Source organism: Rhinopithecus bieti, unplaced genomic scaffold, assembly GCF_001698545.2.
Source record: "Rhinopithecus bieti isolate Rb0 unplaced genomic scaffold, ASM169854v2 scaffold_20101, whole genome shotgun sequence".
Taxonomy (NCBI): Eukaryota; Metazoa; Chordata; class Mammalia; order Primates; family Cercopithecidae; genus Rhinopithecus; species Rhinopithecus bieti.
The window spans coordinates 2,258,755-2,273,660 of record NW_016810242.1 but is presented as its reverse complement, the minus strand read 5'-3'; the positions used below and the strand labels follow the sequence as shown (position 1 = coordinate 2,273,660).

The following is a 14,906-nucleotide window of genomic DNA, read 5'->3' as shown; positions in this document are numbered from 1 at the left end:
CTGCTGATTGCTGTAAAATGCAAAGTAATTAACAGCGAGCGGTAGCAGTTATTCCCACCTGGTAACGTGTTCCTTCGTTCGCTGATGGGTTTGATTAAAGTAATGACTAAAGAGTGAAGCCCCGCTGTAAAATATTAGCATGATTAATGCTGTATCCTAAATAAGAAACAAAACTAACGGGCATGGTCTGAGAAATTAAAAAAATACACACACAATCCTTCCTCTCCCCCTACTCCCATCTTCCTTAAGCAATTGTTATGGCTCATTTAAGGTATGTCTTCCTTCTCATTAAATAATGTATGGATTCCAAGGCCAGAGGCTGGCTAGCAGAGCATATCACACAGTTCCCATAATGTTTAAAGTGCTGGTGTTAAGTTTTTTCCTTTTCTCTTCGATGTGCAGAATGGAGCTTGGATGGGGGTGTTCTTTGAGCTAAAGCCTACAGAGCTGCTAATGGGCTTTCTAACCCACTCTACATGAGGCAGGGGTCTTTGGTTAGGGCTACCCCCAACCATAGAGATATGCTTGAAATTGATGAGTCTCTATCACCTTTCCCAACCTTAGGGATAATTTGTGTCTATTGTCACATTGGTCTGGGGATACACAACAACTCACACAATGCCTATGCCTATTTTGATGCCCAAACACTTAACTGCCCTTTACCCTGGTGCTATGAAGAGGTCAAGCTTCTTGAAGCTCCACCTTCCCTGGAAGACCAGGTAGGAAGCTCAGCTGTGAGTTGGCTCCAAGGCAGTCCTGCTCATGGCATGCCAGTGGCTTCCCCTCTCAACTCTGAGAGCACTCCACATTCCAGAGAGCCAAGAGACCACAAACAGGCACTGTTCTCCTGGAGTATGCATGGGCAGGTAGAAGCAGGCAGTGGGGCGGTGAGTGGGCTGGAGGACATGGCCTGCTTGCTGAGGAGGTCATGGAGAGATAGGAGGGATCTGTTTCTGCCCTTCTCCAGTGGTCAAATTCACCTTACATCCTTGTAGGTTGGAAGAGAACAGCCAGAAGAAAGTGAGGATATACAGGAAGCTATGTGCCAAGGGAGTTCCCTGAAGTATTTGGCTCCAGAAAGATTGTTTTGCCAAGGGTGAGATGACTAAGGCTGCAGGAAGACAAAAGCCCATTTGATTAACTAAACATTGCATACCTAGTATATGCCAGTCACAGGAATACACTCTGTACCATTAAGAAACTTCTAATCTAGAAACATAATGCAAGTGGAAGATGATCAAAAAACTTCATTTGCAAGGGACAGGAATAAAGAGAAGTGGGACCTTGGAAAGGGACTTGTGGCCATGGTATCCTCGGGGAGAGGTATGGACAAGTGGCTGAAGGGAGAATGCCACACTGCCACTGTGGGAGGTTGAAGTGGCTCTTCTGCACACCTTGTGAATTTGGAAGAGAAAAGACCATTTCTTATGGAGACAAATGGGCATCATTTTTCTGATTCATAACCATGGAGACCAGGAAAAAGAGCACTATAAATGTGCACCTCTCTCTGCTTCAGAAGAGCTCAAGGCATTTAAAAAAATACAAGGTCCTTATGAAGGAAGAGGTAAAGGACAGACATGCATGCCCCCGTTTTAAAGATTCAGGGACCTAATTATGGAGAAAGAAATGATTGGTCCAAAGCAGCTCTCAGTAAGGGGCAGATGCAAGGTCAGACCCTGTGTCTTTCCTGTTAACCAACTGGTAGCTGTTTGTTCAATGGATTGTGCTTCACATGCCAAAGTTCTGGAGGCTACACTTCCAAACCAATGGACCACTTGGCTGTGTTGGTTCATCCTCCAGCAGTGGCTATTATCATGACTCTGCTATCAATCCCAGGAATATCACGTGTGCCATGCTGGGACAGTACCAGGCAGAAAGGCACTAGGTTTCTCCTTATAGTAGAAAGACAGCTGTTTCCCAAATGGAAGGTACTTCTGCATTTTCCTAATCATGGATGAAGCAGAGACAAAGTGAGGTTGTGTTTCAGGTGAGAGGGAGTAGATCTATAAAACTACTTTTTATTCTTCTCTTCTCCTTCCTTCTCAATCACTTAAAACATAACCCTTGTTGCATCATGTCTCAGAAAAAATATAATGAACATGCACCTTTTTGCCTTTACTCCTCTGGCTCTTGCTCCGTATAAGGGGCAGATGAAGGAAAAGTTATTGGGATCACAGTGCTGGCACCAGGAAGATAAATGTGAAGCCCTCCCTCTCTCCACCGCTGAACAGGTCAAAAAATGATTGCATTGGGCGTGAAGGATTTATGTCTGCCGTGAGTCAGTCAGAGTGTTGGGGTAAATCAAGGCTGACATTTTTAGCATCTGGGAAAAAAAAAGCAATTGCATTTTATGTCTACATTTTGCTCGGCTAATCAAGGTGCGGAAGAGGCAGTCTGCCTGGGGAAACTTTCCCACTTTTTATTGTTTAGGTAGAGTTTGGTTTTTCCCATAGAAACATGAAGCAAGGCTTTGGGTTAAAGAACGGAAAAGGCCCTCCCTGTCAGTTCTGACTTGGAGAGATTTTAATTTGGTGGAAGGGAATCTGGGGAGGGACTGGACATGTGAGCTACCTGAACAGTCTTAGGAATAGCTCTGTAGCAAGGGGGTGGATGACCAACTTTGCAATGAATTTCGTCTCTCCATAGGCTTCTAGCAGGACCTAGGACATAACAGAAACATTAGGGGCGGGGGGAACTGGTTTGATGCTTTTGACTAAATTGACCAGCTACTACTAATTGATTACTAATCAGTCCTTTAACTGAAGCAACCAGTGAAATAACTATGCAGATTAGTTAAAACTGTTGACCCCGTTGATGCATATTGACATAGTTCAAGATCAAGCCATAGTTAATGTGTGCAAGGGGAAAAGACAGATGAACAAATTATCTAGCAATTTTTTTTTAGCTTTCCATTTCCAAAGTCGGTTTATCTAAGTGCTTTGCCTTAGTAAATGAAAACGTATTTGGATTTCAAAATGTTGTATTTTGCACTAGGGACAAGATTCAGCAACTATTACTTTCATGTGTTAACAGATAGTAATAATGATAGTAATGTTTTGGAGGGAGGGGGTGTACTATATAAAGTGCTTAATAACTTTATATATATGATCTCATTAAACCTCCATTGCTCCAGGAGCTAGTTATGATTCCCATTTATCAATGGGGAAACTGATGGTTAAAGGGCTTGACTAATAAACCCAAGGTTATATCCAGCTCTTCTTAGCTGGTAAAAACTAGAGAAGTTTCTTGAACCGAGGGAATTCTGCCTTCGTAGCCTTCATCCTTAACTTCTATGCATGCTACTTCAGATTTGATCAAAGCAGCTATGCACGTTCTAACAATTTTGGCAATAAGAGATTCAACAAAAACAGATTTCATGGATGTGTAGATTTTCTTTTTATGGGCTTGAAAAAGGTTAGGAACCAACCACAAGTCCTGCAATTAGGTACTTATGATGCTAAAATGTATTGCTCACTTGTCATATGCCAGGCACTGTGCTAAGCTCTTTATGTATATATACTCATAGAAATCCTACATAGCTCTAAACAAGTCAGCCTATTATGATCCTATGTTTCAGATGAAAAAAATTGAGGCACCAATAAGTTTAGATTCTTTTTCATGCATTTAGCTAACAAGTGACAGCCAGGATGGGACACCAGGCACATTGACATCAGAGCCATCACACACACTCTTCTGGATACCCCTCGCGGTGGCTTTGCCATGCTCACAGAATGTGTTTCTGGTAAGGCAATGGTGTTGGCAGTTGTTAGTTGTTTGCCTGCCTTCTTGTGCGTGTGCGCCCTCGAATAATTGCTTTGTGATGGCTGACTAAAGAGACTTCCAAATTCTCTTAAAAAATTTTAAATACTCTTCCTTTATTAGCACATACTGAATTTAAAAATAATGGAAAAGAAAAAAACACTATTTGACTGGGAGGCCGAGGCGGGCCAGGTACTTGAGGTCAGAGTTCGAGACCAGCCTGGGCAACATGGTGAAACCCCATCTCTACTAAAAATACAAAAATCAGCTGGACATGGTGGTGCACACCTGTAATCCCAGCTACTTGGGAGGCTGAGGCAGGAGAATCACTTAAACCCAGGAAGCGGAGGTTGCAGTGAGCCGAGATTGCACCACTGCTCTCCAGCCTGGGCAACAGAGTGAGACTCCATCTCAAAAACAAAAACAAACAAATGAACAAAATATTATTTGAGATTTCAATTAGTGCTTTCTTGCCCAGGGCCCTAGGACTCCTAGAAGTCCTTTAAGGAGGTAGAGGAGACCTTAAAGAAATGTTCTGTATATCTAAAAACTGAAATGGATTTACTGATAATAAGGCTTCAGAGGGTAACTCAAACACCAAGTTCGTGGAATTATATTAGCTCAGTGAGGTAATGCGGATTATTGCATACTGATTGTTCTTTGATGAATAAAGATAGGGAAATGGAAAATTCTTTAATAAAGGTTGTCAATGAGACAAAAACATTAAAAGTAGGAAACCTTAGAGGAAAAAGAATAAAGGAGGTCCTTGGTGCCAGAAATCCTGGGAGCCCCTGATATAAAGCCTTGTTCTTTTTGTTCCCTGTCCCTTGGTTATTTGTTCAAAATGTTATCAATATCCTTTTCAAAGCTCAGTGATGTAACTTATGTAGTGTTATGCAAATACTAGTTTTTATTATTAATATTAATAGTAATAGTTATGGTAATGATCTTGCTGTGGCACATGTGATTTCATTAACAATTATATCAAGAAACTAAATTTTAAACGTTCCATTTCCTAGGGTTAGATTTAACTTCTTCCCCAAACCCTGCATTAGCAGTTGTGCCCTGACATGCTGTGTGCTCTGTGTACATGCTTGTTCAACGCATCACCCATATGTGTGCATATGTGCAGTGCACACACCCAGCCCATGGTTTTGTGAGTTTTGTATTGCTCTCACCCCCTCTGCCTTGCACAGCTGCACATTATAAGATTATTTGTTCCGAAAACTTGTTTGAAAGGGCGATGAAGCATTTGGGTTGAGGTGTGGGTTTTTATTCCCACATTTTTTGGCAATAATTAGACAAACCTTACCACCAAATCTTCTTTTGCCTCTGTGGAGGATGAAGGGTCTGGGAGAAACTGAATTTGAAAACCTGAGCTGGCTGTCACATTGTTTGGGGACTGTGCCGACACACACAATTTGGTTCGAATGTCACAAAGAGGTTATGAACTTGTGTTTCCAGGTATCTCCCAATCATATACACCTGATGCCAAAAATGGATTTGACTTCATTCTTCCTTTTTAACTAGTTGTTTTGATGCACTTTGGAGACAGTCTGAATAATGCTATTAATTGGACAGATATTAGCACATAATCAAATCACATCTGCTTAAAAATGTCAGAGCCCTCTTTATTACAATAGCATAAAGTATAAATTGATTCATAGCAACCTAGCTCTGTATTCCCGACTAAAAAAAAGTTATCAGTAGAATAAGATTGGTACCTGCTTTAATATTTGTTATCACCCCTTCTTAGTCTGCTTCTGTATATTTCCTTCCTCTTATTTCCTTTATCTTGTATCTGGCTGCTGCTTCATCCTGGCTCACACCGCCAGCAAGCTGGGCACCCTCGTGGACACCCCAGTTCACTCTCAGGATCCCTGTCTTACTCCAGAGCTCTCTTCTGCTTCTCTCCTTTGTGTAAGGCTGTCTTCCTTCTCTTGGTGCCTTGGGTTCTGCTGGTTTTTTTTTTTTTTTTTTTTTAGCATCTAGAGCAGCAGGACATCCCTGTCTACCACCTGCATGTATGCTTGAGCAGGGTGTGTTCTAATCCACAGCAGCTCCCTGTCCAATCATGGTTGTGTTATATCTTCCTTGCTCTGAAGCTCATAATTACTAATTTTCACTTAGACTGGGCCTCTTCTATAACATCAGTTTTCACCGCCAAAGAATTTGCCGGAGACTTAAAAAAAAGTTCTACCTTCCTCTTATTTCTGTTACTCAGATTGAACAGGAGGCTAAAGTAGCAGTGTGCCATGGTTTCTCAGATAGCAGAAGTACAACCAGGGCCTCCAGTGGGGGTCACAGGCAGTCATTTACTGCGTCAGGCATTGAACTAGGTGGGACATGAGTTGATCTGAATTGGTATTTTTCTCCAAGGCGGTCTCTGTAGATTTGGGGAGCTGGAACATACGTGGAATTAAGTGGCGGCCGAAAGGATGCGACAAGTGAACTCTGCTGCCACTTTGCAGCCTGGCAAAAAGGGAAAGGTTTTAGGTTTTGGAGTTTTACATGAGTCCAAATCTGGGTCTCCTGGCTTATTAGCTATGTAACTCCTGAGTCTCACTTTCCTAATCCATAAAATGAGAGTGATACCTGCTTCACAGGGTGTTATGAAGAATAAATGAGACAGTGTGTTTAAAATGGCTAGCAGAGCACACAGCAGGTCTATGGTTGTCATGTGCTGTGGTAGATCAAGAGAGGATATCCTTGGGCTATGGAAACCTAAAAATGTTAGCACAGTCATGCCACAAAAAAATTCTGAACATCAACGAAAATTGATGAGCATAAAAGTGCCAGAAACAGTTTCTAATGAAACTGTAGCCCTTGCTATGCTGAGCCTTGCACTTCCTGGGGGTCATGGCTGCCCAGGGGACTTTGCCTTTTAGGGGCAGTGAGGCAGGAGGACTGGAGCTATCCCAGACCAGTTTTCTAGCCTCAGGCAGCACCTCTGGTGGAAAAAAGACATGACTCACATCTTTAGAAGCTGGGAGAAGGAAACAGAAGATAAGTCTCTAGAAAGAGTTGAGAGTCAGAAAGAGACTTAGAAGAACCCCAGAAAGGCAGCTACATACAAAATCAAGGGCAAAAGTCTGAAGATTGAAACATGAGAAAAAAAATGCAACTGTAGGAAGATGAGAAACAAGTTTCAAAAATATCTGTACCTGTTGGAACTTTGGTTAAAATCAAGAAGGCAATAGGAATACGTGGAGAGTCTTACACTTAGCTTATGTTATCAGTTGCAGAGATACAGTGTGTGTGTGTGTGTGTGTGTGTGTGTGTGTGTGTGTACATGAGCACACATGAATTCAACTGTGGTTGTCTCTCCTCTTAACAAAGACTAGTTCCTTCAAGCATGTCCAGGATTCCATTCTTGCTACTGTAAAGTCTCCAATGTTCTCCACTCTTCATCATTAATCTCCCCCTTTCTTACTGCATTATTCCTCACAGTTTGAATGAATGTGGTAGTATTTTCCAAGTTAAAATAAAAAAGCAAAACCTTCTCATGACTCCTTGTCTCTCTCCAGCCAGTGCCTCAATTCTCTGCTACCCTTCAACATAAAACTTCTTCTAGAAGTTGTCAAATTGTGCTGCTTTTATTTTCTCATCTTCTCATTCATTACTTAGTCCACTCTTTTGCCCTAAAAGTAGTAGCCCAAGGTCACTGACAGTTTCATTGCACCATCCAAGAGCAACTTTCAGCCTTATCTTCCATAGTCTCTCAGCCCCATTTTCTAAGGCTGATGGGTATTTTTCTCAGCATAGGCCTCCCTTGGCTTCTGTGACTCCACACATTTCCTGGCTGTCCTCTTCTCACCTGCAGTCTCTTTGCTGGGTCCTCTGTGCAGGATCTCTGAGTGCGGGTGTGCTCTAGGGCTTAGTTCTGGGTCCTCTTCTCATCTCTCCCTACGCATATTTCCTAGGTGACCTCCTCTATCCCCTGTGGCTTTAAGCACCATCTGTATGCTGATGACTTACCAATTTATGTCTCAAGTCCAGAAATCTCCTTTGAGATTCAGACTCATATATATCTAACTGGCTACTTGACATCTCTACTTGAAAATCTCATAGGCATCTCTAAAGAAACATGTAAAAATAACATTTTCTCTTTTCCTCCCAAACCTGTTTCTTTCCCAGAATACCCTGTCTCCATAGATGATGGCACCATCAATGCAGTTGCTCAAGTCTAAAGCCCTCAGTTCATTGATAAAATCTGCCACATCTATCACTTTAATTCATTCATTTTTTTTCAATTAGCAGTTAGAGTTGATGCTCATTGTGTGTGGCAATTATGTCCTATAAAGTCACTGTGAATACTGATTTAGCAAATACTGAACCATTGCTCTTAGAGAAAACACAGGGTTAGGTGCCTTCGAACCTCTGGTTACAATGTTTTCATCAACTGACCAATACATTTTAGGTGTGTTTCTGTTTAAAAACACCTTGAATATATATGTGTATATATAGTTGATTCATTAATGTTGAATTCACAGCCGACAGCACTGGCTCATACCGAAAGGAGGCTCACCTAACATACAAATTTTCTCTGTAAGTCACACCACAGCTTTCTTGCACTTAGGAACACTACATAGCGCTTCATCTCTAGGCCTGGGGGGCATTTTGTACAGCAAAAGCACCAACACAAAGCACAAAAATATGACCAAACATGGCACTAACGAGGCAGCAAAAAGGACAACTAGAAACAAGAAGGCAGAATGTGCTCTTGTTTGACCTCAACTAGGAACGTCCATGACTCAAACTCTTCACCTGTTTTTGCAAGTGCATTTCTGCAGTCAATGGCAATAGTGCCATAGGCATTGATTTTGGGGTTGCAAATAAATTTTAGGGAATAATCAAATTCATAAACATGGAATCTGTAAATAATGAGGAGCAACTACATTGCTATTTACACACCAAAAACTGTACTAAGAACTGAAGATAAGTTTGCTAAGCAAAACACACATTGTTCCTTCCCTCACGGAAATACTAAGTCAAACTCCTGTGTAGACTGTATTTTGAATCAATCTGCTTTTTTCAAATTCTCCCCCAACTACCCTAATTCTTATGACCTATATTTGCCATTTGGGCAATTACCTATTAAATGATTTACTTCTATTCTTGCCCCTTTCTATTCATTCTCTAAGTATGGATAGACCAATTGCCTTAAACATGAACTGAATTGTGCCATGGTCTGCTTTTTGTCCTTTAATGATTTGCTCCTCAAGTATTTACTGTGATGGCAGAGTCTTGTTGATCTCTGCAGCCTCATCTTGAACACTCATGCTCCCACTACATGGGTATCTTTTCAGGTTCTCGTGTGTGCAAAGGCCTTTCCTGCCTCTCAGCCTTCACACATGCTGTTCTGTAGGGCTGTGTCTAGAGTACTCTGTAAATTTCTGTTCATCCTCAGATCTAATATAAGCTCTGTCCCCTTAGAAAAGCCTCCCCCAGACACTTTATACAAACATTTGTTTCTTTTATTACACACTTAATATTTTATAACATACTTACATTTAATATTTTCTTTACAGTTTACATCATCCCTCACTAGACTTTTAATTCCAGGAGAGTAGAGACCATGTTAGTTGTGTTTACCACTCATTTCTCAGTATCCAGTACAGTGCCTGGTACACAATAAGCATGTAATTAATATTTAGTAAATGAATGAATTCATGAATTATTAAATAAGATCCTTAGAGTATCAAAGTGTCCCTGTCTACCAGCTTGTCAGCTAAGGTAGAAAAGCTCCAATATTGTCTTCACCCAAATTTCTTTTGCTGTTTCTAGTAATTCTAGATAACTTTATTCCAGTTCTTATTCTGGATTTATAATTTAGCATTTTCATTAGGTCTAGGAGTCCGCTCTAATAAGCAGAACCATAGCAACCTATTCTCTTGTCAGGTTCCCAGATTCACTGCCCCACCATGGGCTTTATAAGGTATTCTTGAGGCTCTCCTAGTCAGTCAGTGCCAATGAAGGCTATTTCCAGACAACTCCACATCCTTGCACAGTCAACAATATAGCTGGTTTACATTAGGCCCTTTTACAGGTAAGTGAGCAGTCATGTGGACCAAATCTTTTGAGGAATCACCTGAACCTAAGTTGCCCTTTCAATCATTTGTAGCTCAGGTCATTGGCTGTGAAATACTCTGAGCTGCACAGAAGAGAACCAGTAACAATAGCCAGAAAGTTCAGAAAGTCCTATTTGGACCCAGTATATGAAATAACTTTTTAATAGTCATCTGATTGAAGACAAAATGGACTACATGAGTAGGTAGTGAACCCCAGTCCGTAGAGGGGTTGGAAAGCCATTGTCTGGAATGCTGGAGAGAGTATTATTGTAGCTGATGAACTGATGGTCTCAGAGTTTTTCAGACTGTGACCTGTGGACCAACTGTATCAAAATCATCTGGAGATGCTTGCAGGGCAGTGGGATTAGTTGTGGTGGCCCTAGCATGCTTGTTGAAAACCATTTCTTAGTTTACACCCCAGCCTTAGGTATAGATGGTATGGGGGATGCAGCATGGAGAATCTCTGAAGCTTTAGAATTCTGACCTAGATAGTCTCTAAGGTGATTTTATACCTTCAGATTTTGATCTTGTGATCTCATAATTATCTATTTATTATTCAACAAATATTTTTGAAAGCAGTCAATGTTTTTGTCTTTGGAGATTCTGATGAATTAATTTCATGTGTCAATTGGCTAGGCTATGGTACCCAACCACTTATTGAAATACTAATCTGAATATTCTCGTGAAAGTATTTTGTAGACGTAGTTAATATCTATGATCAGTTTAAGTAGATTATACTTGATAATTTCATTTATCAGTTGACAATCTTATGAGCAAAAACAGGTTTCCCAGAGAAGAAATTCTGCTTCAAAACTACAGCTTGAAGCTTCTACTTGAGTTTTCATTCTGTTAATTTGTCGCACAGATTTCCAATTTGCCAGTCTTCACCATTGCATGAGCTAATTCCTTAAAATAAAACTCATATATATATAATATGTATATTTCACATATGCATATGGTATATATGATAGTATATGATAGATATTATATATATGTATATGTGTATGCGCACACACATACACACACGTTCACATATTTCTCTGGAGAACCCTGACTAATCAAGAGATATAGCAGAGAACAAAACTAAGTCACCTGATTTCATTTAAGGTTCCACAGAGTGGTTAGTATTCTTTTCAGTATTTTTACATTTATTAAAACTGTTGAACTCCAGCATATGGTCTATCTTGGTGAAAATACCATGTGTACTTGAAAATGTATATTCTACGGTTGTAGGTTAAGGTGGTTGAAAGTATGGTTTGGATTACCTATGTCTTTACTGATTTTTATCTAAGTGTTCTATAAATTTTTGGAAGATAGATGCTAAAATCTCCTACTATAATTGCAGAATTGCAGAATTGTCTGTTTCTCTTTTAATTCTGTAAATGTTTGCTTTATTTGGTTGTAGCTTATTATTAGGCACATGCCACATTGATTGTTAAGTCTTCTTGATAAGTTGATCCATTTATCATTTTGAAATGTCCTTCTTTAATGTTACTTTCTATCTTGAAAGCTTATTTTATCTGATATGAAAATATCCACTCTGGCCACCTTAGTTTTTAGTTTGTCTAGTGTATATATTTCCATTAATTTACTTTTAACTTATCTGTTAATTTATTTCTAAAGTGCATCTCTTGTAGGCAGCATGTGGTTGAGTCTTGCTTTTAAATTTATTCTTACAATCTGACTTTTTTTGGAGTGTCTAGTTCATTAACATTTAATGTAATTATTGATATTTTTGGATTTTCATCTGCCATTTTATTTGTTTTTTTGCACACTTTGTTTATTGTTCCTTTATTTCTCCTTTCCTGTCTCCTTTAGACTAAAACATTTTTACAATTCTACTTTATTAAATTGCATTTTTTTTGCATTTTTAGTGGTTATTCTAAGGACAGCAATATACATCCTTCACTTTTCATTGTCAACAAGGAGCTAATATACCAATTCATGTAAAATATAGAAACTTTGTAAGTTTATAGGCCCATTTACCTCCCTCAACCTCAACCAGGTCTTTTATGCTATAGTTGTCATATGCATTAAATTCACATAGACCCTATAAGACAATGTTACAAGTTTCCTTTAAAGTCATATGTATTTTATAAAAAATTAGAGAAAATTAGTATTTTACATATATTCAGATATACGCCATTTCCAATGTTCTGCAATCCTTCCTAAGAATCTGAGATCTTGTATCACTTTCTTTCAGCATGAGGAGCATTTATTATTTGTAGTGTGAATCTGCTGGTGATGAGTTCTCATTTTTAGAAAATCTGAAAATTCCTTAATTTTGCCTCATTCTTAAAGGATAACTTTACTGGATATAGAATTCTGGGCTAAGAGTTTTACCTCTAGCACAAAGATGTTATTCCATTAAATTTTGGCTTGCAAATTTTCCAACAGGAAGTCTATAGTAGTTCTTATTTTTTTTGTTCCTTTGTATGTAATGTGTTATTTTGCTCTGTCTACTTGCAAAATTTTCTTTCTCTCCCTCCCTTTTTAAAAGCAGTTTGATTATGGTATGCCTAGGCATGTTTGTCTTCATAATTATCTTACTTGATGCTTCCTAAGATTCTTAAATCTGTACATTTATGTTTATCCTCACATTTGGGAAAACTTTGGTTATTGTTTCTTTATATTTTTGCTGCCCTCTTCTCCCCTCTTATTCTGAAACTCCAATAATGTATATATTGGATATTTTGACATTACTGTCGGTTCTAAGGTCCTGCCCGTTTTTTGATCACCTTTTTTCACCCAATCTTCAGACTGAATAATTTTTATTGATCTGTCCCCAACTTCCCTTACTCTTTCATATGTTATCTCTATTTTGCTGTTAAGCCCATCCTGTGAATTTTTAATTTTAGGTATCGTATTTTTACACTGTAGCATTTCTAGTTTTATGGAAGTTTCTCTGTTGATATTTTCTTTTATTTATTGTGAGCATATTTTACTTTATATTAAAGAGGATAGTTGTAATAAACAGCTGCTTTAAAATTCTTCTCTGCGAATTTCAGCATGTGAGTCAGCCTGTTATTAGTTTCTGTTATCTTTCCTCAAGATTCTTCAGCTTTTAATAGTTATTTAAATGTGAAATAATTTTGACTTTACCCCCAGCATTGTGGCTGTTCTGTTGTGAAGACTGCAGATTTAGTTACATAACCCTGACGAATGTTGACTTTTTGTTTTACCAATTAATTTGTTTAGATTTAAACTGCAAATCCTGTTTCTTGGTCAACAGCTGCTCTTTTCTCCTTAACTGATTTTGAGTCTTTCTGGCACTTCATTGTTCAGTGAGCCAGAGATATGGGTGTGGAGTATGTACACGGAATCTGGGGTTCTATCTCGTTCTTTCTTTTAATCTTTCTAGTGCCTGCAGTTGTAACAAACTCTGGTGGTTTTTGTTTGTTTGTTTGTTTTGACAGAAAGACTTTTTTTTTTTTTGGTCTATTTGAGTTTTAATTATCTTATGAAATTCTGGCTCATTCTTAAAGTTGTAAATGGGAAATTCCATGCAATTTTCTTCTTTAAAGTCTTGGCACTCGTCCAGAATATGTCTGCATTTGGTTTTTGCTCTTACGAGCTTCCAGGTTTTTTTTTTTCATTGTTTTGGATTTTGTCCTAAGTTTACAGTTGTTATCTGAGGGAGGGTTAGTATGATAGTAGCATATTACTTAACGGCCCACATTGGAAGTAATACTCTGAGCATTACCTCTAATTTTAGACAGATATAACTCCAGGCCCTCAAGAAACATGTGCCTCTTCAAATAGATAGAAATGAGGGACAAAGTCAGGAGTTATCAAGGTTTTGGTAGGATCACCTCAGGGAGCTAGAAGGTATTGCCTGGGAACATGTTGCTGACCTTTATGTCAGGTATCTCATAGAAATTAATGACGAGGGAAGTGTCTCTGATTTCTATGTGTGGTGACAATTAGGATTAGGAGGAAGAAAATGCTTGAGCTTGGAACTCAGAATAGTGCAGATCAACTCCGTTACACCTCACTTGGTCTGTGGCAAGTGTTATAAGTTATCTAAGGTTACCTAAAACTCCTCATTGGAGAACTTATTGTAATGATACCTAACATTCATGCAGTTGTGAGGATTCAATGAGATAAAATACTTAAAGGCTCCTGGCACCAACAAGATGCTCAAAATATTTTCCTCTCTGTATTTTAGGAAATGGCCTGGTTTGCCTTGCAGTGACCATGTGATCTTGGGGAGAATTAAAGTTAAGATCAGGATCACTGATGCATAAAAAGGATATCAGAATTTCATTGAGTTCTAGAGTGAATTTCAGTTTTTTTTTTTTTTTTTTTTTTAATTAAAGAACCAGCATAGTACTGTGGGTGAGCATGGACTTTATGGTCAGAGAGACCTGGTTTGAATCCCAGGTTTTCCAATTACACACAATATGATTTGGGCCAATTATTCTCTGAGCCTCAGTTTTCTATCTACGTAACAGGAATAATAAAACCTTCCTCATAGGGTTTTATGAAGTTTATATGAAATTATTTATAAAGCTCCTAAAGCATCCATCAGAGCCTGGTACATAGTAGGCACTAATAGATGTTGTTTGTTGTCATTTTTATTGTGACTGTTTAATAAAAAACATGGGGCAAACGTAAAACTACTAATGTTTAAAGGTGAGATGGAAAGGTTCACTAGGAAAAAGGTGGGGCCAAACGATGTTGTGGGTGGGGTAGGGCAAGTCTGTTTTCGTAAAGAAAACAGTGGAAAGTGGGAAGAAAAAAGGGCATATTTTGATAGTGAGGCTAAACTATCCATGTGAGGGAAATTAACATGGGAGAACCATGTGGAGTTTCACTAGTGGAGTGAGTCAGGCCTACTCTGGGCCTTTGCCTCAAGGGTTAAAGATGAGACTAAATATTTAATGCCTATTCATAATTAGGTCCTTGGGAGCATTTTACTGACACAGTCATTTTACTGTCTCTCCATTTACATTTCCAGCTCTATAAGGAAAGCATTGCTTCTACAGCATAATATGCTTGTGTGGAACAAGGGTTCCTTAACAAAATCACAGCCTTACGATCCGGCATTTGTAAGTTTAAAGGACAGGGTAGTTT

General features: G+C 39.0%; 1 long non-coding RNA gene across 1 annotated transcript; it reads right to left on the bottom strand.

The window, feature by feature from the left end:
* Nucleotides 1-560: 560 nt before the first annotated feature.
* Nucleotides 561-10,320, bottom strand: LOC108541904 (uncharacterized). The gene is made up of 4 exons (XR_001889112.1): nucleotides 9,480-10,320; nucleotides 9,271-9,383; nucleotides 1,776-1,944; nucleotides 561-1,111 (listed from the first exon to the last, which is right to left on the bottom strand). It is a non-coding gene; the product is annotated as an uncharacterized LOC108541904 (long non-coding RNA).
* Between the last annotated feature and the right edge of the window lie 4,586 nt (nucleotides 10,321-14,906).